Raw genomic sequence first — 27,087 nt, 5'->3', positions numbered from 1 at the left:
CTTTACCTGAGTTGACGGTAGAAATGAGATCATAAAGTCAGTGCCTGTATTCTAAACAAAATAAAATAAAATAAAATCATTTGTTTAATTTTTATCTATTTCATGAATCCTTTAAAATTTTGCCTTGTTTACTCCAGCCAACAGCTATTAGACTTCTGCTATGACTGAGCCAGCTGTATAAACAATAAAAGTAGAATACTTAGGGTTGGGAACAGTTTGAATAAACAAAAACCTAACTCTTCATTCAGTAAGCTTTTATTAAGGGCCTTCTCTGTGCGAGGCCCTTAATAAATGCAGCAGCAGTGGGGGATTTTGTCTAACTGTCTTCTCTTTATCAGAATTAAGGGAGGCATCGAACAGAGAGATATATTCCTTCTAGGGATGTTTGCCATTTCCATAGGAGATGGCCTCTGGACAGTCTGGATGGAAGAAGGATTCATTCATTTTAAGTGGGAGAGGCACTTGTTTGTGGATGTTGTAGGGCCAAGCTCATCAAATCTGTGAGACTTCTTTAAGTGAGATGCAGGACCCCTTGAAAGAGATCCGCATAACCATCCACACAGGAAACACCAAATGGATGATGAATGTTTATTATGTAGTCTATGACAGAGAATTGTCTGAAGAGCCTGTTTGGTCCATCAGAGCTGGATGGTGCTTCAGAGATATCTGGTCCAACCCCAACCTGAATAAGAATCCCTTCCGCATTCTACAGAATTAGGAGGGATCCCATCTTTCCTGAAAGATCTCTAGGGAGGGAAATCTAACATTTTCATACACTAAGTGAACAGGGCCCAGAATTGAAGAAAAGGAAAAAACGTGGGTGGGACTTGCATTTCCTGCTTGTGTGGCTGTCAACAAAAACAACCCCTTCTGGGTGCTTCAGGGGCCTCACCACCTAGGCCACAGAACCTTGGGCCTTAACGAGCAAAAACAAACCAATTCACTGCAAATTAGCAAGAGAGCGCTATTGTTCTACAGGAATCTTCAGGCCTCCTGAAGTCCTCTACCTCCAGCCTTCTTTTCTTCCCTTTATTCTTTTCTATTTGTATCACTGTAGACAGCTGGCATAGAGTTTTGATTCTTGGATATTTCCATATTTCATTTTGTTTCATTTTTACCTAACTTCTCTTTGCACCAATAAGTTCCTGATGATGATCCAGAACTATAATTACTGGGAACCCAACAGTTGATGGAAAGGTGCTTGGTGCTGCTGCTGCTGGCTCGAGAGGTTTCATTGGAAAAGGAGCTGGGGCAGTTGTGGAGTGAGCAGGAAGGACCTTGGAAGGGCCCTTCACTGTAAGGAAACCTCTCCTAGAAGATTTCTCAGCTGCTGGCTCTCTGACTTTTCTTCACCTTTTAATGTTGCTGACTACCCCTTTCTTATTGGACCCTCTCTCTTCCCTTGACTGCTCTGGGGTTCTTAATAAATGTGGTCAGGAAATGCTTGCTTCATTCTTTCATCTTTTAAACTTCCTGGTTGCTCCTTTTCAGTCTCCTTTGTGGGATCCTTCTCCTCCCCACTAAGTGTGGGTGTCCCCTAAGGCTCCCTGAAGCTTGTTACCCTCTCTCTCCTACCCTTGGCTGTGATGACCTCATCAGCTCCCATGCATCCACTTATTTCTGCTTATTTCTACAGCTCTGGTTCTAATTGCTAGACTCTCATTACCATTTGCTCCCTGGTCAACTCCATCCACGTAACCGGCACCTGTCCCAAACTCAGCACGTCCATAGTAGTTCCACCTCCCCCTTCCTGGCGTTTCCCCCACGGACCACTTCTGTAGTGAACACCCAGGTTCAAGGCCTTATTTTGCAGTTCTTGCTTCTTCGGCCCACCAGTCCATCGGTGGCCACGTCTTGTTGCTCTCACCCTCATCCCTTTCTATCTCCAGAGCCCCCACCTTAGTTCAGGCTCACCTGGACTATTACACCCATCCTCTGCTTGGATCCCCTTTCTCTCAGTTCCCGTCTGTGCTCTTTGGGCCAACCTTTTCAGCTTAAAGATAGTCCACAAATGCAGATGTGACGCTGTTCCTGCCCTTCCCCTTCTGCTTCTCAGAGAAGCTTCATTCTGATATCTGAGAGTCTGCAAACCGGCTCCTCATCTTTCCTGGACTGAGTCCGTAGCCTTCCTTCTTACATGCTGTTCCGGTCAAGCTTGTCCTCGGGCCGGGCCCTCTGCCGGATATTTCACCTCTTGCCTCTGCACAGGTGGACCCCCATTTCTGGCATGTGTTCCCACCTCTTCCCTCTGGGAGGCTTCTTAGAGTCCTTGCAGACCCAGCTCTTTCCCCAAGCTTTCCCCAAGCTCCCCAGTTGTTTTTGCCCTCTTAAAATTACTTTGTGTCTACTTTATGTCATTCTTCTCCAAGTAGAATGTGAGTTAGGGGGAGTATGGCATCCTGGATTGATATAAAAAAAGGGATGTTTAACCACATTTTTGAGAGGGGGAAACTGAGGGCCTCAGATTCCCCAAGATCAGTGGCCAAATTCAAATAGAGATGGAGTATCTGCATATTGGCTTAGGAAACCAGTAATTAACATTGTCCACTGTATTTTACGTTATTCAACATTTCCCCATTATGATGATGACTGGTTCAGGCTGCATGGAAAGTCTGCACACAGCCCACGGTAACAGCGTCTCTGCCCTAGATCACAGAGGGAGGAAGTGGCGAACCAGGATCTGAACTCAGGCTCCGAAGAGTCTCCCCCGGGTTGTGAAGAGGAGATCCAGGCTGTGACAGTCGTTGTCTTGTGGAGGTCACTCATTGCTAGGGAAATGGTTGTCTAGGATGCATTCCTCCTTACCAGGGAAGACTCTCGGTCGCTTGAGATGAGATTGGGTTTGAATGCTTTTTCCAGAGGCTTCTAGAGGATTTTAAATTGTTATCTCTGTCTTCCCTTCTCTGCTGCAAGCCCAGAAACAACTTGAAGGGAAACCTAGGCAAAGTGTTACCAAGCCAGCAACACGTTAGCCAGTAACTCTTCCAGGATGGGATGAAGATGTTACAAGTTACAGAGATCCAAACAATTTAAAAATTATTAGTCTGGGGATCCTGATAAATGGAATATTATTGGAATATTCTATTCTAGTTGGTATATAAGCATTTGATTTTGGTTTGACCTTTAGTAGTTTAGGTTATTGGTCCATGATACTAAGGGCTTTTAATTCTACTGTACTTATGAGTTTGAACTTGAATATTCAACCTTTGGGGGGGGGCATTCAGGGTTAAGTGGTTTGCCCAGGGTCACACAAGTAGTAAATGTCAGGTGTCTGAGACTGGATTTGAACTCCTAACTCCCAGGCTGGTGCTCTGCCACTCGCTGCCCCGAAAATGTAGCTTTTGCACCAAGTCCTCCGACCCTGAGAGCTGAGACGCTGTTGCCCTCAGAAGCCTGGGAATCATGAGGCCTGTGTGTGGGAAGGGGCTTAGAAGGGTTTCTCAGCTGCTTACTTTGAGGTTCCTTCTGGGTCCCCTGGGGGGGTTCTGGCTAGCTTGGGTAAGCTGCCTCCCCATGGGGATTCTTAGCAGGAACTTTTTCCGGGTTGTCTCCGGATGCCCAGAGCAAGGACTTGGTCAGCCTTTGTTGGGTCACTCCGTACTTGACCAAGAATCGCCTCCGTGGGAGCTTCATCCCTACAGGGCTGGCTGCCTCCCAGCAGCCTCTTCTCCATTGGGTGACTCTGCTTGCTTTTCCTTCCCTTCTGGGTACCCCCAGAGCTCCCCCCCCCATGACCGTCCTTCAGATAGCTAAAGCTGGCTGTTGTGCTCCCCTCCCCCCATGTTCTTCTCCAGATACCGGGGCTGAAAGACCTGGTCCTTCCTGCTCACTCCACAACTGCCCCAGCTCCTTTTCCAATGAAACCTCTCGGGCCAGCCGCAGCAGCACCAAGCACCTTTCCATCAACTGTTGGGTTCCCAGTAATTTCAGCCCCTCCTTGGGGGGCATGATCCCAGAGGAGCCCCCGGGCTCCATTCATCCCCACAGAATGGAGGAAGAAGGCTTCCCAGGGGTTGAGGAGTTCCTTTATGGGTAATCTTTGGGAATATATGGGCAAAAAAATGCTCTGAATGGTTGTGCCCTGCCTGGGTCTGTCTCCCCAAGTGCAGGGAAGAGTCCCCAGCATCTAGCCCAGGACCTGGTACCTAGTTGGTGCTTAATAAATGCTTATTGATCGATTGCTTGGGAGACAGCAGTCTGGGCTAAGAAGGCTGTGGGAGCCTCTGAAAGTTTTTGGCCATGAATACAAAGGATGCTGTCTGGGGAGAGGGTTCTGGTGTGACTGGAGGAGGGAGAGCAGGGGCAGATCCCCTACTCAGGAGGTCTCTTCAGAGTTATCTAGATAAGGGTTAAGATGGCTGCATAGGGAGCAGGAATGAGGCAAGAGCAGGGGGGATGTTTGAGGGAAGAGCAGCCAGAGAATCCGGGAATGGGAGTCAGTGGGATGAGAGGAAAGGGATCAGTTCTCTGCAGGGGAGACAGAGGGGACGCCGGGATCATTGGGAGGGGCTGGGGGGTGTCCAGGGAAACTCTCGCAAGCCTTTGGAAACGGGAGAGGTCAGGGAGGGAGCTTGAGAGCCGTCCACGGTGAGCTGCTTGTCGAAGTCTAAGAACTGAAACAAAGGTAAAGTCCAGGGTGCTGATGGAGAGAGGGTGGAGGAGCACCATGGGCGGCCTGGTGTTGGAAGTCCAGGGAGGAAAGAGCATCAGGAACAAGGGGCGGCTGGGCAAGGTCTGACCCCTGAGAGCAGGAGTGGGGGCAATGGCCCAGGCTCTTTATCTGGGGTGAAAATTAGGAGGGGAGAAGGTGCCGGGGGAGTGGGCAGGTGGGGAGCCACTTTGTAAGGGTGTGCCGGGAAAGGCTCCAGGCGGCTTCCATCTGCCTTATCCCAGCTGTGTGCTGGGCAGTGTAAACAGAGGTGCTTAACAAATGACTTCCATCCCCGGGATGCTAGAAAAGCTTCAGGCGGCTCGCTGTGAACTGCGCTTTACCGTTCCGGACCCGTATGCAGATATATTAAATGTTGTATTTCTTTCAACTTATTCACGGTCGCTGACATTTCCTGATAATTTATTGGGCTTTAATGCTTTTCTCTCTGATCTCTGTTCTCTGTGCTTTTCTTCATTAGTTCTCCCCGCTATGGAATTTCAGAGGGTGAGCCCACGTGGGGGAGTTTATCGGGTTCTGTTCAAGGATACCTTTTGATGAAGGGCAGTTGGCGGGGGAACAAGGACTTCCAGCTCTCAAGTGTGATGGCTGCAGGAATGTTGGCGGCAGGCCATGGAGCGGGATGGGGAAGGTGGGGTCTAGGCCCAGTGCTCCGTGGAATCATGGGGTGTTCTGGTGCCTTGGTGTGCCAGGGAAGTGATTCTGAGTTCTCAGGGGCTCTGCCAGGGAAGGGACTGCTCTGGGAGGGCCTGCCAACCTGGACAAGCCCCACTTAGGGCCTGACCGGGGATTCTGGCTTCAGGGGGCTTGGGCCCAAAGAGGGATCGTTAAGTCATCATTCGGTTCTGGCTTTGCATCTTGGGGAAACACCTGCCAAAGTTGGAAGTGCCGCAATGGCTGCGGGTGGAGGAAGGAGAATCCCGCTCCATCTTTGTGCTGTAGTTTGGAGAAATCAAAGTCATTGGGCTGTTTGTTCACTGGGAAAGTGGGGGATCATAATTACCGTCTCACAGACTCGTTGTTAGGGAAGCCCCTTCTAAATTTGCAGTTCTAGAGAATTGGGAAGGACAGCAAGACAGTGGGGGGGGGGTCTGTCAGAAGCCAGGTGTGTGACCACAGACACACACACACATAGACACAGGCACACAGACACAGACAGACAGACAGACACACACACACACACACACACACACACCATCCAGTGACTGCTGTCTGGCGGACTTTGTCCATCGCTTGTGACATTGCTGAACTTCAGCTTCCTGGTCTCTCTGTGAGATGAGGGGATTAGCTCCTACCATGACTTCTTTTCCACCTTAAATGGTGGAAAATGTGTCCAGCACATTAGCCCGCAGAGAGCCGAGTGGAAAGCTTGGAGCTGTTATTGTCAGTCCCTTGGCTTGTCCACCCTAATTGAATTCTTCGGAATTTGTCAAGCACCTCCTGTGTCCCAGATGCTCTGCTGGGTGCCAGGCCCCGTGTTCCAGAGGCAGGTAGGTAGCACAAGAATTGTCCCAGGCTCCTGAAGGTCACACTTGTTTTCCGTGCCGCAGGTCTCACCCAGGCTTTCTGGGGAATTTGCGATTGCTATGGCCACACTAAGTGCTCTAGACTTGTAAAAGCCGACAGTCCTAGGAAGAGACCTTGCGTTCAGGGGGTGAACTTCCAAGTTGAGTCAAGGTTACTGGTGGTTTCTAGGGAGATAATTAAAAGCTGTGACTTCCAAAAGTAGAAGGTGTCCCCATTGTCTTTAAAGGCTTTCGTTTTTGGCAAATGAAAAAATGTTTCCGAAACAAAAGAAAAGAATTCTGGTTTTGGAAATCATCATAAATTTACCAAGTACGGAAAGGGAAAGCCCAAACTCCTGGCTTATTTATTGCTGAGTAAAGCTAATCTGTGTTCTCAGAGTTGCTTTCTTTCTTGCAAAGATATGGGATTTCAGTGATTGTAGCACAGCCAGTCTCCCCATGTTTAATATCTCAAGGATTCCCTAGACCTTTGTGGGGGCATCTGTGAAGTCAAAACAATAGTTTTGAAATGAAATGAAAGCGTTTTCCTTTTGAATATGATAAATTGATAGTTACAAGTTGCATAAAAGCTCTTGGGAGAGGTCCTCAGTTTTTAAGAGTGTAAAGTAGTTTTTAGACTAAGAAGAAAACTACTGTTGTCTGAGATCATACTGATGGTCCCAGGAATGTCTGTTGATTGGAGCTGCCTGTCCATATTCTTAGTGAGAACACTGTTGTCATGGGAAGTGTCTGATCCCAGAGCTCCAATAGCAAAAGACTGTCCAGACATTTATTTATTTGTTTTTGTTGATTGACAGGGATTTATTTTCCCTCCCTTCCATCTCATCCTTTTCCTTTCTCCCCCCTGGAAAAAGAAAATCCTTTGAATAAGTGTGAATATTCAAAGAAAATAGACCTTCCCTTATTGACCATAAATGAAGTATGCCTGATTCTGATAATTTAGTTTACTGGGTCTGTCAGGAGGTGAGTCTTCATCACTGGCTCTCTAGAATTATGACTAATCATTTCATTAATCAGCGTTCTTACAAAAGTGTTCTTTTTTATAGTGTTATTGTATAAATGGACCTATTGATTCTGCTTACCTCACTCTGCATCGGTTCAGATGGGTCTTTGCATTTTTCCAAACACCTCTGAAGAAGGAAATTTCCCTGAAACCCTCCCCTCTTTCACTTCTTATAGCACAGCAGATTTTTGTTACACTCATATACCATACTTTGTTTAGCCATTTCCCATTTGATGTTCACCCTACTCTCAGTTTCCAGTTCTATGTAGTCATTAAAAAAGAGCAACTATAAATATTTTTGTACACTTAAACTCTCTTTGCCTCAGTTTCCTCAGCTGTAAAATGGGGATAATAACATCTACCAACTAGCTGGGTTGTTGTGAGCATCAAATGAGACAGTGTTTATAAAAAATACTTAATATGGTATGTGCCCAGCATCTAGTAGGTGATTAATAAATGCTTATTCCTTTCTCATATTCTACCCCACTCCCCAAATAGAACCATTATCATTTTGATCTCTGAAGTCACCTACAAGTCTCATTGTGGTATCACTGGGTCAAAGGCCACGCAGTTTAGTAACTTTGGGGGCATAGTTATCTGGAGTCATTTGTGAATATTGTTTACTCGTTTCAGGAGAGAGGAGGAGGTTTGTTTTGTTAGACCAAACAATGATCATTATTACCAATATAAGAAGCATTATATTAGTTATACAGAAGGCATTGTAACTCCTAATTTTGGTTGGTTCTGAGCAGCAGTTTTGTTTCTTGTCAATAATGATATCTACTTGGGTGCATATGTCCACATTATCTCTAAAGCCCTGTTACATTGGTGGATGTGACAAATTATCATCCTCCATTGGAATCTTTAAGACATGTTCCTCAAGTAGAAATGAAGGCTGTTTATCTAAAAACCCTCTCACCACATCCTCGAAGGTGCTGTTGTTAATAAGATACTGCACATCTGGCACAGGCGGGTTGTTGTTTTTCGTGCTCGAGGAGGAGCGGAATGAGACCACTATGTTGGGGTCAGGGTACCGTGTGTCTTGATGGTAATGGATCAGACTACTGCGAGCTCAGGAGGCTCGTCATACTTTCCTGAAAAGCAGTACAGAAACTCCTGCAAATTTGATGGCCAGAGTGATTCAAAGAGTTTTAACTTTAATGAATTATGGTTTGCGGAGTTGCAGAATCTCTGAATGGAATGGGACCGACAGGGCCACTGAGTTCAAGCAGTACATGAGTGGGGTTCCCCCATGGCATTTCCAACATCTAACCTTTAAGTGAAGAGCACAGATTGGGGGGATGCATTTCCTCCCTCCAGAGCTGGCTCCTTCTTCCTCTGGCAGGTCAAAATCTCTGGCCAGCTTCCACCCTTTCACCTTCCTTCTGCCCTCTGAGGCCCAGCAGAATGCGTTAAATCCCTCTTTCCCATGACAGCCCTTCAAAGAATGGAAGACAGCTATTCCATTGCCCCAGAGTTTTCTCTTTTCTAGACTAAACATCCTGCGTTCAGTTTAATTAAACATTTTTTAAAGTAATTGACATTTTTTAAAAATAGCCATAAAGTGAAAACTTTGGGAAACCATTAAAATTTTTTCTTATTATTATTAACAATCATTAACAAACACAAACATTTCAGCTTAACCAAAAAACAATAGAAGAAGTTATATATGGAACTGGATCACATTGCTTAAAATGAACACAAGAATAACAAAACGGCACTCCTTTTTGGAGTTTTCTTGGTGTTATCCTATGCACTTTAAAAATGTTTTGTGGATTTTTTTTTACATATGCTAATAATCCTTATTCACCCCCCCCACCCTTCAAGTAGAAGTCCTTCTTTGTAACAAATGAGTATCCTTAAACAAAACAACCCCACACATTGGCCACACATGAAAATGGATGACTCGTTCTGTGCCTTTGGTCCATCTGTTTGCCCAGAGATGGACTGTGTTCTTCAAGTCAACAAATATTTGTTGTTAGCCAATCAGTAAAGCGTTGGAGGAGAGGATGTCCAGAAAGGCTTCTTGGGGCTTGAAGGAAGCCAGGAGAGTCTTTGGGTCCAGGCAATGGAAGGGGGACGGCCAGTCAGGTCAGTGACCTTGGCTTGCAATGTGGAGTGAGCAGTAAGAAGCCTGGAAAGTGGGCAGCAGCAGGGCTGTGAAAGGGGCAAGCAGAAAGGAGACCCCTGGAGTCTATGAGTAATGGGGCACTGTAGTGAGCCTTGGGTCTTAGGAAGCTCTGACAGCTGAGTGAAGGGTGGCCTGGGATGGAGACTTGAGGCAGAGAATCAGCCAGTCGGCCATCCTGGTCATCGAGGTGTAAAGGAGGCTTGCAGTGGGCGTTGGCGCTGTGAGCGAGGAGGGGTGCTCTAGAGAGAGGCTTTGGAGGCAGAAGCTTGGGATTCGGCTGCTGGACTCTGGAGGATAAGAGTGAATCTCAGGGATGGCTTCTGGGCTTGTAGTTTGTAGCTCAGCAGTTACGGAGAAGCTCTGAGGGGAAGAGGCTTGGGGAATGAGGAAGGTGGTGAGCTCAGCATGGTACACATCACGCATAGCTGTCTATGGGGCATTCTGTTTGAAGTGTCAGGCAGATGGATAGAGTGGGGTTGTAGAGTCCTACAAAGAAAAAAGTGTCAAGGAGAAGAGGGGGATCGAGTGTCAGACTGCAGAGAGGTCAAGAAGGATAGGGATGGAGAAAAGGGCGTTAGATTTGATGACCTAGAGATTACTGCGTGGACAAGATAGTGGGGTAGCAGAAGGACAGGGAGCTGCCTCTCCCCAAACCACACGACATGACCTCTCCTGCACCCAGATCCAGAAAAGGCTCCAATCTATATCCTTGTCAAGAGACTGAAGGAAAAAATCCACAGTGAGTCATTTTTCCCACCCAGGTCAGCGCAGGGATATAGACAGAGAAGCTTGAGGATACAGGATGGAGAGCAACCAGGAGTGTGCAGAACTTGTAGTGCGGGGGGAGGCTGTGCACTCGGACAGCTGAAGAGGGGAGGAAAATGATCTCTGCCGATGACATGACAATATACTTGGAACATTCTAGGGAACTGGCAAAAGTATTGATTGAGACAGTTAATAGTTAAACTTGTAGACTATAAAACAGAATCTCAAATATTAACTTTTTCAGTTCAAATCAGGAAACATTTCTTAAGCACTTACTAGGTGCCAGGTATCCTGCTTAGAACTGGGGATACAAATGGAAAGAAAGTCCCTGCTCTACAAGAGCTTACCATCTTACTGGGGAAGGCAACACACCCAAGGAGAGGGTGAGCGTGGAAAGATACCAAAGGGTACCGGGCTCCAGAATATCTTGTTCTCTGGAGTTGGAGCCAAGGGGAGACACTGCAAAATGGTAATCTACCTAGGTAATATAGCAGATCACAAAAAGGAAAACCTCATCCAAATAACTACAAAATGCATGCAATATCTGAGAGGCAGCCTACCAAAGCTCACAAGATATAGTCCTGATACCCAGGTTAGGGAAAGAGAAAACACAGATGGAGAAATATAGTCCAATATCATTAATGAGTATTTACTCATTAATAAAATGAAATCCTGTCAAACAGACTCTAGTAATTTACACCTTGTATAGATTCAATTGAAAAGTTCTTTAAAAAATAAAGAGCTTAAATTGATGGAAGAATATTCAGTTTCATGCCTGGACAGTGCTAATACAATAAAAATGACAATACTACCAAAGTTAATTTGCCTTTTAAATGCTATACTAGTCCTTCTCCAAAGTGGATACGTTATTGGTTGGTGGTTGTCTTTGTTCTTGAAGAAGTCCAAAATGATATTGTATTGTGGGCAAGATGCAGTGTGTCTGATTGTAATTAGTCAGAAAATGACAAAACGCTACCAAAGTCAATGCTCTGGTATTTGAATTCCCAAGGGGATACTTTATAGGACTTGATTAAATTATTATATTGGAAAAATAGAAGATCTAGCATATGAAAGGAATGGTGAAAAGAAGTAGGGATGAACAGCCCTTTAAGAGCATCAGCTCTGTTATAAAGCAAAAATTATCAAAAATCATTTGGCATTGGTCACAAAATATAGAAATCAATGGAACAACCCCGTGTTTGATAAAGCCAAAAACAAATTACCTACGGAAAAATTTATTTGATATAAATTGGTAGAAAAACTGGAAAGCTTATTAGCAGAAATTAGGCTTACTCCAGCTTTTATACTACCCTCCATAACACATTTTAAGTGAATGTGTGACTTTAATATTAAAGATCATGCTACAAAAAAATTAGAAGAGAAAAAATTAGAAGAGATATGATCACATGTCTCTCATAGTTATGAGTAGGAAATGTATAATTAACAAATGAGAAAGAGGTATTTATCAAAGATAAAATGGATAATTGATTACATGAAATTGAAAAACTTTCTGCACAGCAATATTAATGCAATAGGATAAAAAGGGAAGTGGTCAAATGGGGAAAACAATCTTTGTATCAAATTTCTTTATCAAATTAGGGTTTGATATCCAAGTTATATAAACCATATATATTTATATACACATGTATACATGTAAATATAATATGACTGTAGGCATTTGTTGATTAAGTAAGTGGTCAAAGTAGATGAACAAACAGTTCTCAAAAGAAGAATTTCAACGAATGTACCACGACATAAAAGAATGTTCTAAATCACTGATAATAAGAGAAATGCAAATCAAAACAACCCTGAGGTTTTACCTCACATCCTGCAAATTGGCAAAGATGACAAAACTGGCAGTAGTCAATGCTGCAGGGTTTGTAGAATGATAACTATAGGCACATTAATATATCATTGATGGAGCTGTCCCACGGTATAACCATTTTGGAAAGCAACTATGAAAATAAAGTGATTAAAATGTCCATTACCCTTGCATACTCCAAGAAGCCACTGATAAGAAGAAAGTTTCCATATACAACAAAATATTTATAGTAGCAGTTTTCATGATAACAAAGAATTAGAAACAGATGTCCATCAACTGAGGAATGGACAAATTGTAGTACATGATTGTATAGTAATATTACTGTGCTATAAGAAATGGTATCAGTGGTGAATGCAGAGCAGCAGGGAAAGAGCTACATAAACTAATGCAGAAATGAACTCAGCAGAGCCAAGAAAACAATATACACAGTGACCACAATAATATAAATGGAAAAAACAGCCACATGCCAAAATTCAAAAGTGAATGTATCAAAATTCTAATAATCAAGCATGACTTGAATGAAGAGATAAAATATCCCAACCCATATCTTCTTAGGAGCAGGAAATCCCCAGAGCTGGAAAACTACACATTGTTTATGTTTTCAAAGTTTTTCAGTGCAATTATCAGCTGTGTTCATTTTTTTTAATCTTTAGAAAATGTTATTTCCGATGGCTCTCTGGCAGGAGGAAGATTACTGGGGATAACTATGATGATATAAAAAAACATGACATAAAAAAACTCAGTTAAAATATTATTAGCATTATATCATTGTATAGCTCCCTTTAAATTCTCAAAATTTAGCGCTCTAGGTTTTTCTTGCCTTCTGTGTTTGCATTTCAAAATCCCTAATGAGCTCTTTTCTTTTCATCAGAAATGCTTGATAAAATGCCATATTCCCATTAAGGGTCCATTTGCCACACTCCCCAATCCCCACTCCAGGGATTATATTCAGCTTAGTAAGAAAAGTTTTCTTGATTGTTAGCCTGTATCTTGTTCCTTTTAAAATATTGTATTCCAAGATCTTCTTTCATTTATGGTAGAAGCTGCCAGGTTTTATGTGATTCTAACTATAGTTCTTTGAGGCATTTGAACTCTTTTCTGGAAGCTTGCAGGATTTTTTCTTTGCTGTCAGAACTCTGGATTTTGGCTGATATTCCTAGTACTTTTCAGGGTTTCATTCAGTAGTTGAATTCTTTCTTTTCCACTTTATCAACCAATCCAAATAGATCTGGGAAGTTTTTGATTATGTTTTCTTGAAATATAGGATTTAGGATTTTTTAAATCATAGGTTGCAGAAAGTCCATGATTATTAAATTATCTCCCTTTGGCCTAGCCTTTTGATCAGGTTGGGAGTATTTTTGTTTGTTTTAAATAGCAAGTGTCTATTTCTATTTCTTTTAGTCTTTTCATTTTGTTCTAATATTAATGTTTCTGAAAGAATTGATTTCTACTTGGACTATTCTGTTTTTCAAGAAATCCATTACTGGGTTAAGGTTTCTGTCCTACATTATTTATTTTCCTTTCCTTTCTTTATTCCAAATCTTGCTTCATTTTTTTTTTCTTGTACTTTATCTCTTCTAGATATTGATGTAGTTCTTGTAGAGGTCTTTTTTTTTCTTTTGAGTCTTCTTGCTATTGTTATGGAATTACTTTCTTCTTCTAGAAAGTGTCTGAGTCCACAATCATTCTTTATGGTATTTATTTATATATTTTTATATTATTTATATAGGTATTTATATTATTTATATGCAGTGCGTGCGCTTGCACGCGCGCACACACACACACATTTTTTTTTTAATTTTCTCTAGAATTGGGGTTTGATGCCCAGCCCAGGCTCTGCTTACTTGCTTTGTTTTTGTTACTCCTTCTGTATCTATGTCACCTCTACCTTTCCGGGATAACCCCACTGCCAACAAGATTGTTGAGGTCCAGAAGGCTGATTCTTCAGTGGCTGTTTTGGTTTCTCAGGACAGAATGCAAAGGGATCTTAGAGCCCTTGAGCCCAGGGTGTCTGCCACAACTTCACTGGTTGCTTCCAATGTTCCCTACAATGGAATTCTGCCTTCCATGAGGCTTTTTTGAGAAGGGCTTCCACTCTTCCTTCCTCTGGATACAGAGCCTTGCATGCCATAATTGTCTTTGTCTCTGAAAGGATTATTTACCTGTTATGTACTATTCTTTAGGGACTTCTGGCTGGCTTTTTGTGCACTTCTGGCATGAAAGAACTCAAGATTTTCTCATTTGATTTCTTGATTGTTGTTGATTCTGGTACAATTTTTAGATTTTGTTTTCGTGTAAAACTGAGTTGTTTGTCTCCATTCAGAGACAGCAAGTTTTAGGTTTGTCTTTCTTTGTTTTATCTTATCCTGGTTTGGATATAAGAAATATAATTGTTTAAAAGGAGTAGTTTTTATTTATTTTTATAGCTTTTTATTTACAAAATATATGCATGGGTAAATTTTCAACATTGATTCTTGCAAAACCTTCTGTTCCAAATTATCCCCTCCTTCCACCACCCCCTCTCCTAGATGGCAGGTAGTCTAATACATGTTAAATATGTTAAAGTATATGATAAATACAATATATGTATACATATTTATACAGTTATCTTGCTGCACAAGAAAAATCGAATCTAGAAAGAAAGAAAAGAGTGAAAATGCTATGTCATGCTCATTTCTCATAGTCTTCTCTCTGGTGTAGATGACTCTCTTCATTACTGAACAATTGGGACTGGTTTGAATCATCTCTTTGTTGAAGAGAGCCACGTATAGGAGTAGTTTTTAACATTTTTGTTAATATTTATGTTTCCTTTAGTATAGTGCTTGACATATAATAGATTCTTAAATGTTTGTTGATTGAAGGGGTGAATTTTATTGCCATATATTTGGACAAAATAATTTTTAATAGATTCCTTATTCTTCATCTGTTCTCTTTTTTCCTTCTTTTCATCTTAGTTTGGTTTTCCTATCTTTTTTTTTTAATCATATTAACTAATGGATCATCTGTTTTTTTTTTTTTTAGTCTTGAAAAACAACTGAGACAGGGAAGTAGTATAATAATTATCTATCTACAAAGAACTGTCTCTGGAGTCAGCAGAACTTGAGTTCAATTGTGATGTCAGAGACTTACTAGCTGTTGACCCTGGATAATTTACTTAATCCAGATTGCTAACCCTCCCCCCCACACACACACAAACAAACCAAAAAACCGCCCAGTATCTATAATTAATTTTTATTTTTTAACTTTGTTTTTATTGATTTTCAGATATTTTATTTTTATGTTTATTTGTGTTTGAGTCATTTCATAGTTTTTTTTTTAAGTGTATTCCTGATTCATGCTGTTTCATTTTTCTTTTGTTGGTGAAAGTATTTAGACATGAATTTTCCCTTAAAGACAGCTTTTCCGCTTGCGCATCCCACAAGTTGTTATTTTTTTTTCTACAGTGTATTCTTTGACCAACACATTCTTTAGGATTATATTATTTAGTCTCCATTTAAATCAGTTTGTTTTTTTCAATTCTTCTAGATTATCATTTTTGTTATGTTATGGTTAGGATCATGTTTAATCTCTGTACTTTTCTGTATTTGCTCATGCATTTTTATGCCGCAAAACATGTTTACTTTTTGCACTACAAAGCTAAGAAATAAATATATTTTTATTTGTCACCAGAGGTCTGTCATTCACTTTCCTAAAATCCAATCCAGATTTTATATTTCTTTTTTTTTAACTTTTTTGTTAGATTTGTTTAAGTCCGAATGGGGTACATTAAAGTCCCCAAGAATTATTATTTTGCTATCTTTTCCTGTTGTTCAATTAACTTTTTATTTAAGTGTTTAGATGCTATGCCAATTTGTGTGTGTGTTCATGTATGTTTTATTGACATTATTTCATTATCGTTGATGCTTTTAAGCATAATATATTTTTCCCGCTTTTCTCTTTTATTTATCCCTCTTCCTCTTCTTCTCCCTTCTTGCCTTGTTGAGATTAACTGTCACTCCTGCTTTTTTGGATTTACCCGAGGAGTTCTATTCCAAGTCCTTATTTTAACTCTGTATGAATCTTTACATTTCAAGTGTTCTTGTAAATAGCATATTGTTGGATTCTGTTTTGTAATTCGTTTTGCTATGCTCCTCTGTTCTGTAAGTGAGTTCATCCCATTCACATTCCTGGTTATGACTGTTAGGTGTAGCTTTCCCTCCATCATATCCTATTATGTTTCTTTTATATTTTCAAGAATTTGAAGGGCGTCATGTGGATGAGGGATTAGATTTGTTCCCAAAGGGCAGGACCAGGAGCAGTGGGTGGGAGTTGTCACAAAGAGGTAAATATAGACTTGGAAGAAAGAGATGATTTCTGACAATTAGCGCATCCAGGTATGAGACAAGCTGCTGGGGAGGGGAGGTTAAGGGGTAGCCGACTCCCCCCATTAGAGGCTGGACAGCTACTGGTCAGGCACAGTAGGAGATGAGTTCTTTCAGGTTACAGTTGGCTGGATGCTCCTGAGGTACTCCTGCATCTTTCTCAATCTAGTGGTGTCCTCTTAGTCCTTAGCAATTTTATGGAACTATTGGACACCCTCTTTTTTCAGTGATTCTGTCCCCTTGTGGCTATTTATTTATCACTTATTCTTTCATTTATTTAAGATGATTCTTACGGAGTCAAATGATTCTCAGACTTTTTGTTTTATCCTAAAATAGTTTTACAGGTCAATTGTTTTTGATAAGAGGAGATGGCTTGTTTTCTTTATGATTTTTTTCAAACTTTTGGTTTTTATTTCAGTATTTCTGGTCACCTCATGGATGTTTTTGTTTTTGTTTTTGTTCTGTTTTCAAGCTCTATTACTTGAGTAAGGTTTTGTATCTCTTATACTGAAGTGTCCATTTTCCTTCCAAATCTTTGTTCCAGAACTCCAATTTTCCAGTATTTTCTTCCAGAGTTTTTACACACACACACACACACACACACACACACACACACACACACATATATACATATGTATATACATATATACACATGTATATATATACACACATAATTTTTAATGTGTATTTTATACATTATTTATAATGTATATACTTATATACTTTTTACTCTTACTTCATTTATTTTAATAGTATTTTACGACTCTCTGTGACCCCGTTTGGGGTTTTCATGGCAAAGATTCTAGAGGGATTTGCTGGGTCCTTCTCCAGCACATTTTACAGTTAGGAAACTGAGGTAGATAGGGTGAAGTGACTTGCCCAGAGTTAGTGAGGATTTGAACTCACTATTCCTGAGCCCACTTCCCTTGGTAGCCTACAAACATCAGGGACTGTGGGAACCCTTCTTTCCTTGTGCAGCGTCAGACCCGCCTCTGCCATTAAGACTCCTAGCCAGACAAGGGAAGAAAAGCCCCCCTGACGTTTGTGAACTCACCACTGCGGGCTCCCAGAGGGCCTTAGGCCCTGGGAATGCTGGAAGGACCTCGTCCCGGTTCGTTAGCACTCAGTGACCGTAAAGCCCCAGGACTGACTGTTTAACGTGGGCATCTCCTTCTGTGGCTTTTGAAGCCGTCATCCTTATTCCAGCTCTGAATACGTTGCTTAGACACTGCTCAGGAGGGCCCGGTGGGGCGGTTTCCAGGACACGCGGGGGTCCCGCGTGTTTCCTGAAAAATCAGCTTCAATCTGCAGTGCCAGGCAGCATTACACCTGACGCCCCCTCCTTGGGCTGGCCCTTGGCTTCTGGCTCCCCCCTTACCACCACCCCTGCTCCTAACCCAGGTCCCTTTCCCCCATCCGCTCTTGTCTATGGGAAAGAATTCCTGGGTAAGAGGATGATGGGGCTGGGAGCTCCCATGTCCACCCTCCGGCCCCCACCCCAATTTTACATCTGAGGAAACTAAGCAGGCTGGCTTTTTTTTGCCATGATTCCTGAAGCCAGTGCCCCCTTCCCCACTTTAAGGGCTTCGGGGGTTTTATTACTGACTGCCCGGAATGGCTTGGACATGACTGAATCCCAGCCACTACAAGGAAGCCTGGACGGGAACCATGATGAGCGAGAGGAGGTCACTGCCCCAAGTGACTGCCTCCAGGCCAATGCACCAGGAGCCAGAGTGAGTGGCCTGCAGGGGAGCCCCTGGACTCGGCCAGACCCTGGGTCAGTCAGTAGCCCCCGGACTCGGCCGGACCCTGGGCCAGTCAGAGGCTCCCGGACTCGGCCGGACCCTGAGCCAGTCAGAGGCTCCCTCTGCCTGTGTCTTAGCTCCCTCATCAGCAAGACCTTGGGCTATGCGGGACCTTTCTCATTGCCAGCAGAAGGCCTTCTTTCAGACGTGGTGCCCAGGGCTCTTGTGGAGTGCTGGACACCGGGGCTTGGGAAGCATTGTGTTCTGGGAGAGAGGGAGCAGACTGGAATCTGTGCCCAAGGATCAGGCCTTTAAGCCTGGAGTAGGGAAGACTTAGGTTAATGGGGGCCGGGAGTGCTGTCTCCTGGGATTTGAAGGGCTGTCATGGGATTAGACTTGTTTTGCTTAGCCCTACAGGTCAGAACTAGCACTAATGGGTGGCGGTTACACAGACACAGATTTCTGTTTGACATAAAGCCGGCCTTCCAAACAATTGGAGCTGCTGAAAAGTGGAATGGGCCGCCGCTGGGGCTGGTGGAGTCCCTGGCCCCGGGCTGGAGGGCCACTGGTGGAGAATTTTACAGGAAATCCCTGTTCTGGGATTCCATTGTGAGCTGGAGGCTTCAGGGTCCCTTCCAGGACCCCCAGCTCTGTTCTCCCTGGCTGGGGCACATGATCCTAGGATTGTGGGATGGGAGGGGTCTCAGAGACCACCTTAGGATCAAGCCCTTTGTTTTCTGGAGAGATCTGATTGTAAGGGGAAGTGTTCAGGGATACCTGGAGGATTATCCTTCAGAGGTATTATAAAAGGGATTCTTGTTCAGGCACAGATGAGAAGGGAGAGCCCCTGGGGTCCCTCCCAGCCCCAAGACGCCCAGGCACTCTGCTCGGCACGGCTGCTGTGGGCTTAATATGTGCTTGCTGCCACCCATGCAACCTCCCGCCTCGGGGAAGGGCCGTCTCCTCTGCCATCCTTCCAAGGATGTCTCCTGGGGACCCCGGGCATTCCTTCAGCTCCTGGAACCCTCCTTTACCCTCCTCTCTCTCCACATTTGCCATAAGAGGGATTCTTTTCAGGAGGCTGAGCCAAGAAAGTGGAGGAAAGGCAGGGACTCTCTTCAGACCCCTCCAAACCCCTTTAAATAATGGCTCCAAACACAGAACCCCAGAAAGTCGGAGGGAAGCAGTTTCCCAGCCTGAGACAACTTAGGAGGTGGCAGAAAAGCTGTGGCACCAGAGGGAGAGTGGAGCACAGTCCAGCCCGGCTCCGACCTGGCCCCAGCAAACCAGGAGCAGGCCCGGGTGACTGAATCAGGGGCAGCAGGGGGCTTTCCCGGCCTCTCAGCCCCCTGAGGACTGCGAGTGGAGGAGACTTTTATCGGAGCCCCCTTGCTGGCCCTGGGGGCAGGGCTCTCCATTGTCTGTCCTAGATCTGAGTCAGGTTCTGGTCTTAGTCCCAGGGCGAAGCGGGCTATAGGGGCAGGGACCCTGAGCACAGTTCTAGGGCAGACAAGGGGGTGGGTGCTCACTCAGACCAGGAGAGAGGCAAACACTGTTCCCTGGGTCATACTGCCAAACAGTCCCGGAGCTTTCGGGCAGAGCTAAAAGCCAAGAAATGGCCCGAAAAATGAGCAAACAAGACAGAATTCGGACTGTGGAAAGTCCTGTGGCCACAAGGAAGGTTAGAGCACCCTCGGAAGAAGAGAAGCAGACCTGCTGGTACCTGGGACAGGTCCTCATTGCCAAGCGATGGACGCTGGGTCTTTCTTGGGAGCCTTTGGGGCAGGAAGCCTTGTGGGGCAGGGAGCTTTTTGGGGCAAGCTCTCAGCATACAGACCCAGCCCAGGCTGAGAAGAGAGGGCTCCAGTCCCGGCTCCACAGGCCCGGCTGCCTTCCTGAAAGCCCCCTACAGAGGCTCCCCCAGGCTCCTCAGGCACAGCAGCTGCAGTGAATTCTCTGATAACATGAGCTTGGTCCTCCTGGCTGCCGTCCTTCCATGGTCTCCAGCCGGTGACTTGTGGCAGCCAGAAGCTCACCCAGCATCCCCCGGTGGTATGACCATCACCCCTCAACCCGAGGTCTGGCCCTGGTACCTGTCTCTATGCACCCCAAGATCACAGGCCCTTTGGGGGTATTGGATCAGCCATTATTAGGCACCTACTGGGTGCCAGGACTGAGGACACAAGGCAAAGAATGAAACAGTTCCTACACGAAAAGGAAGAATATCAGCATGTGTAGAAATATAAAGAGAATAAATGCAGGGTAGTTAAGGAAGAGAAGAGACACTGCAGGTGCTGAGAAAGTATCAAGAAAGGCTTTGTGGAGAAGATGGTGTTTGAGCTGCAGCTTGGAGAGAGAAAGGGATTCGAATCTCTTGGGCATTCCTGAGAATGAGGGCATTCTCAGACATGGAAGATGGCCCCCAAAGTCCCAGAGAGGAGAGACGGGGTGTAGAATATAAGGAAAAGAAAGACTGGCCCAGAAAGACTGGGTCACATGTTATGAGTCTTGGAGTAATTATGTCTTCTTTTCTTTTCTTTTTTAAGTTGTTTTTTTCAGTTCCAAATCCTTCCCCTCCCTCCACTTTCTCCCCCACCCACTGAGAAGGCAAGAAATACGATAACCCGTAACATGTACAAAGTCATGCAAAGCATTTCCACATTAACCGCCCTTGCGAATAAAAGCAAAAAAAAAAAAAAAAAAAAAAAGGAAAAAAATCTGCTTCAGTCTGCACTCAGGAGCGATCCGTTCTTGTTTTGTTTATCACAAGCCCTTTGGAACTGGCATGGAGTGCTGTATTGATCAGAGTAGCTAAGTCACAGTTGATTTTAGTTAAAATATTGCTGTTACCATGGACAGTGTTCTCCTAGTTCTGCTCCCTTCACTTTGTATCAGTTCATATAAATCTTCCCAGGTTTTCCTCTTTTTAAAATTATTTTCCCCCAGTTATATGTAAAGACTTCCCAGATTGTTCTGAAAACATCCTGTTCATTAGCCCAGCGGCATTTCATCACAATCCTATTCCACAACTTGTTCAGCCATTCCCCAATCAAAGGTTTCCCTTTGATTCCCAATTCTTTGCCACCACAAAAAGAGCTGCTGGAAATAGTTTTGGTAACTATGGGCCCTTTTTTTTCCCCTTTGATCTGCTTGGGATACAAACCTAGTGGTGATATTGCTGGGTCAGAGGGTAGGAAGGTTTATAGTCCTTTGGGCAAAATCCCAAATTGTATAATGTTTAATTGGGCCAAGGAAGATAGATTGGGACTGAATTACTTGGGGCTTTCAAAATGAAACAAAAGAGTTTAAAATTGATCCTAGAGGCACTAGAAGCTACTGGACTTGACTAAGAGTCTGAGACCAGTTAAGAGGCTGGTGGAATAATCAAGATAAGAATTAAGGAAGGACTGAACTAAACTTGTCTTTATAGGAATAGGGAGAAAACATTGAACCTAAGGGATTTTGTGTAGATTCAAAAGATTTTACAACTCATTAGATATGGAGGATGAGGAAGGGTGAGGAAGCCAGCCTAATTCTGTGGTTATGTACCCAGAATATTGAGAGGATTTTGGTGCTTTCGCTAAAAATAGGGAAATCTGAAAGAAAATAGATTTTTAATGATTTGTTTTGGACAGCTTGTGTTTGAGTTGCATCCCCTTTGGTGTATGCTCACTAGGCGGCTAGTGATACAGGATTGGATTCAAGAGAGGCATTGGGGCTGTATATCTTTATCCATATAGATATAGAGATATAGATATAAATGGAGATAATTAAATTGATGGAAACAAATGAGATTTCTGAGAGAGGGTAGAGTGAGTAGAGAGGAAGACATAAGACACAACCTTGGGGAACTCTCACAATCAGGGGGCATGACCTGGATAATGTCAGCCAACGTGACTGAGAAGGAGCGGTCACACAGGTAGGAGGAGAACCAGGAGAGGAGGATGTCTGAAGATCCAGAGGGGAGAAGGTGCAGGAGGTGAGAGAGACCAATTGTGTCAAATGTAGCTGATAAGTCAAGAAGGTGCTTATTCAGAGATCATGTTTGGTGTTGATTAAGTCACCATTTGATGAACCAGCTCCAAATTCAACCCCATGATTTTTTTTAAAAAATGGATGGTATCCAAATGAATGTCCAGCCACATCTCCTCCATCTCGGATTCATGGCACTGATTTCTTTTCGAACAAAATTGGAAGATGACATTTATCCCTCTTCACTTTTATTTTATTAGATTCGACCTCAGGCCTGTATGACCTCTCTTAAAAGTCGGGGCAGAGAGGCAGAAGTGTCTGTAAGCATTCTCTTAGCTCTGTGATCTTGTTCTACCGCTGAAGGAATTGAATTCTACCTAAATCTCAATCTCCCTGCAAATAGATCAGAGAGAAGACAAAAGGAAATGATCCCTAAATGGAAAGCTCACTCAGAGGGACTGCTTGGAATTGTGGATAAAAGAGGCCACGTTATTGTGAGTCTGGTCCAAGCAAGAAACATTGGTCCAGAGGCTCTTTGGTCCTCTCTCTCACAGTGCTCATGTTGAACACATGCAAAAGCCTCATTTTGGAAGTAATTGCTGCAACAAAGTATTACAGAAGATGGAAATTCTGTAAAGAACTTGATGTAACATGTCAAATTAATGCTACACGCGGTTGAATTCTTGATGAATAGTGCAAAGGAAAGGATGACAAAATCAAGATTCAAGAGTGAGAAATGTAAGACCAGAGGCTTTGGGGCTTGACGTAAAGGGCTGAAACTCTTGAGTTAATGCACTGAGGTCGGACAACTTAAGGCTAATTACCGATTGGACAATATTCTATAAGCATATGCTTGGAAAATGGCCCTTTCCACTATCCTGTGCTGGCTCGATAATTGGTGTATACAGAGAATTGTAGAAGGGATTAGAGAGTGGAGTAAGACTAGCCAGGTCACTTCTGGGTGGGAGACAAAGAGGAGAGGTCGTGGAGATTCTGCGTCCATCCAATTCACTCCTGCCTCTAAAGACCAAGAATAAAGACCGAGGACTTTTGCTTATCCTGACTCTGGCTGATTCTAAGGTATCCAGGGGGCTAATGCGGTTATCACAACTTTTTTTTTTAAAGCTTTTTATTTTCAAAATATATACATGGATAATTTTCAGCATTCCCTCTTATGACATCTTGCATTCCAAATTTTTCCCTCCTTTCTCCCCACCCCTTCCCCTAGGCAGCAAGCAATCCAATTGCATATCTATATTTCTTAATATTCCAACAATAAATAAGAGTACAAACCCCTCTGCTTATACACGACCCCAGCAAAGCCAGTGATGCTGATTCACAGTTGGGAAGCTCTTTGTATTCTTCTCAGAAGTCATTCTTGTTGCATCAGGAGCAACTTACTAACCTTCTGGTGCAGTAAAAGTCTATTATAAAGCTTCTATTGTACATAGACAGATGAGGTTACCTCAACATTTCCCAAAGTAGTTTAGCTATGATGGTGGGGAGCATTTTTATAGCCAGGCAGAGTGCTAAATGCTTTACTCACATTAAATCATTTTATCCTCAACTACTTAGGAGGAAGGCACTTTTTTCAGTTGGGGAAACTGAGGCAGACATCAGGAAAGAGTCTGCTGGGAAGTGTCCAGAAGGGCTTTTGACTGGGATCACTGCCTCCAGGTCTGGTGGTAACCACTAGGATATCCCCTGCCTGGCGCTTAAAACATTGTTAGGGCTCCGAGCCTAATGCCAGGGCTAAGGATTACAGAATCCTGCAGGGTCAAGGTCACATCAGAGACAATTCCTTTTTTTTTTTTTTCGGTCATCACAACTTGAACAGAAGCATCGTCCCCGTAGAGATCAAGTATAGAGTGAAGAGGTCCTTGACAAGGGGAGCACCCCATAGCATGACTTAAAAATGCTTTAAACGGTATCTTAACAGCCAAAAAACAACTCACTGTAAAGGTAGGGGCCATTCCCAAATCTGTTGACTCTTTACAGTCCTGCTACTGACAGGAATAAATAGAAAAGTTAACGTGCAACTTCGAGAATTCCTAAAAGGTATTAAAAGATATCATGTGAAAACCAAGTGTTGATTCTGGAAAATGGCTAGGAGTTGGATGAACAGACTTCAAAACCTTAGAACCATTTCCTAAAGAAGTTTAACCAGTGTAAAATAGTCACTGTGATGAAGAGACTAAAAGAATTTGGAAACCACCTCACTCAGCAAAACCCTTCATCTCTTTGCCAGCAGAGAGTTGACAGCCAAGAGAAACACCAGTTTAGAACATAAACTCATTTGTAAAATGTTACGGATGGAGAAATGGTGGAAGAATAGGGCCATGTTGACTCATAGAATAGCAAGAGCAATGGAGGGAGAAATGGGATCAAAGAAAGCTTGGCAAAACACCTAAGGAAAGTCTCCTCAAGGACGTTTAAGGCAGAAACCAGAAGGAGGACAACATGTAAATGAGAAGTGGAAAAAAAAGCAAACAGTATATCTCTATTTTTTCCTCAGAAACTCTTTTTTACCAGCAGGGACAGTGGAGCTGCTATATTTAGACTCTGGCATCACAGGCTTAGGTCCTGCATGAGAAAGTAGAAACCAGAGCAAATACCCACACATGAGCTCGGGCCATATGGTTTTGTGGGGATTGGGGGAGCAAGTTTCAAAGCGTCTGAAGGAGGGAAGGATTCCTGGAAGAAATGCCTTATTACTCCCAGAAGGCAAATAAAGAAATGTCAGATTCCCAGTTCCACAAAATATTTACAAGAATAGTCCACCAGCTCTCATTTAGTAAGTGCCTACTATGTGCCAGTGACTGCCGGGTGCGGAAGATATAGAAGAAACATAAATCGTCCCCTGCTTCATGGGGCCTCCACCTTATTGGGGGTAGGATATTATCTATAGTAGATATATAATTAGTTTGGGGCAGCCGGGAAGGGAGTCAGTAAAAGCTTTAAGCAGATGGCACCAGAGCTAAGTCCTGGCAGTCCGCAGGTAGAGGTGAGGAAAGAATGAGTGCGTTCCAAGCATGAAGGGCAGCCAGAGCTAAGACTGGGAGGTGGGGAATGACCCCTGGGGCATCCGCTCTCCAGCTCTTGGGTTGGGCTGTCTGGGTAGGAGGGTAAGTCATGCAACTGTTGGGAAGGCGTGTTTGGGGCCAGGGGAGATCTCCAGAGCTCCCTGCAGGAGTGTCACCTTTAGCCTTGAAGAATATTGAGCTGTGGAGTTTATCGAGAGGGGAGCCCCGTGGTCACGTCTCTGCATTAGGGAAATCTCGCCGGCAGCTTGTGTGGGAAGGATCAGAGTGGGGAGAGACTCGAAGGAGGGAGACCATTCGAGTTAGAAAGCTATTGCAACAGCCTGGCTAACGGGAGCCTAAACTGGGGGATGAGGGGCACTGTGGAAGGAGAAAAGAGGGAGAATTAGGTGGAGAATGCCCTGGTTGTCAAATGGGGAGCCTGGGGGAATGGTGGGGCTCTCAAGGGAAATGGGGAATCTTGAGAGAGAGAGAGGGACGGGTTTTGTTGTTCCCAGAATTTGGCATGGCACCTGGCACCCAGGAGGCATGTAGTAAGTGTTTGTGATTGACTCTACCCACTGCTGTCTCCCATCTTCCCCTGTAACTCTATTTTTCTAGGTTTCCTTTCATAGGGATCTAGTTTTATGCTGCCTGCTCTGTCTCTCTGAATGGGTTTGCCTTCCAAATGTCCCATAATGAGTCTCATCCCTCTGGTTTTTCATGGTGCCTTGAAGTCACATTTTGGTTCTTTCATTAATTCAACTCAAACAAGAATTGGCTAAGCACCTACTATGTGCCAGGCACTGTGCTAGGCACTGGGGGTACAAAGAAAGACAAAAGTTGGTCCCTGCGCTCAGAGGGGCTACAATGTGTAACCAAAAATACAGAGACAAGATAAAATGGAGCTGATCAAGAGAGCTCAGGTGCCAGTATAACGGGGACTGGGAAAAGCTCTCAGAAGGAAGCCAGAAAATGGTGGTCAGAAGGGACAGAGTGCTTGGCACGGGACCCTGCCAGGGAAGATGCTTGGAGTCCGGAGACAGTGTGTCTCATTCAAGGAGTCTCAGGTATACCCCGCTCCTGGCTCAGAGGATGTCAAGAAGACTGGAAAGGGTGGGCCGGGTGGCAGTCTGTGAAGGGCCTTAAAAACCAAGCAGAGGATTTTGTCCTTGCTTCTGGGGGAGCCACCGCACTTTATGGGGTGATGGGCAGTAGGGACGTGGTGCTTTAGGAAGATCTGACACATGAGTGAAGGATGCACCAGAAAGAGAGGCCTGAGGCAGAAGACCGACCAGCAGCCGGTATCATAGACCAGTGGGCGCTGAGGGGGCTAGGAGGTGGAGGGATCTGGAAGTTTTTGTCACTCGAACCTCTGGGTGCCTCTGTAACTATTCTTGATAGTGTGTCTGTGACTACTGTTACTTATTCCCATCCTAGTGGAGAAGCCGTTTCAGATCACAGATCACCCATTTTCTCCCCTCCTCCACTTCCCTTTCTGATAGAATTCCTGTCGGATTAGAGGTTGTCAAGATTAATCCCCTCTGAAATATGAGCTCCGTGAGGTTTCTAAGAGTGTTTTTGCCTTTTGTTGTACCCCCAGAGTTAGCGCAGAGCCTGGCATACAGTAGGTACTTAGTTCATGCTTGTCAGATTTTCCGTTCCTCGGCCTTCTGGTCAGACTGCCAAGACTCCATCCCAGCACATATTGACCTGTCCTTGTTGGGCACACGAGCTCCCTGGCCGGTAGTCTGTCCTTCCTATATTTTAGGGCCTGTGTCATAGGTTTTCGTCTACACTGTCCTGGAAGTTACCTGCATTGGACGGCTCTTTGACTCGAGGCCTGCAGGCCTTTGACTGTTGTCTCTCTTGTCACCCGAGCAGACCCTCCCAGGCTGGTGACTCCAGCTCCCTTCTCCCCATTGGGCGCATGCACTCCGGCCTCAGGACTCACCTTGCTGAGCCCCCTCACCTTCCTGGGCCTGTTGTTCCCTTGGCTCCGCTCCTTGTGCTCTCTCCTCACCTCCTGCAGGAGGCCTTTCTCAGTCCCTTCTAGCTGCTCGCGGCCTCCTC

At 44.2% G+C, this 27,087-nt stretch overlaps 1 protein-coding gene across 1 annotated transcript in view; it reads left to right on the top strand.

Moving 5' to 3' along the window:
• The window catches only part of GNB1L (G protein subunit beta 1 like), a 124,338-nt gene that overhangs the window by 22,932 nt on the left and 74,319 nt on the right, over positions 1–27,087 (top strand). The gene's annotated exons all lie outside the window — the stretch shown is intronic.

The sequence above is a fragment of the Sarcophilus harrisii genome, chromosome 1, assembly GCF_902635505.1.
Source record: "Sarcophilus harrisii chromosome 1, mSarHar1.11, whole genome shotgun sequence".
Taxonomy (NCBI): domain Eukaryota; kingdom Metazoa; phylum Chordata; class Mammalia; order Dasyuromorphia; family Dasyuridae; genus Sarcophilus; species Sarcophilus harrisii.
The sequence above is the reverse complement of the archived record's forward strand: the minus strand, read 5'-3'. Positions and strand labels throughout refer to the sequence as shown.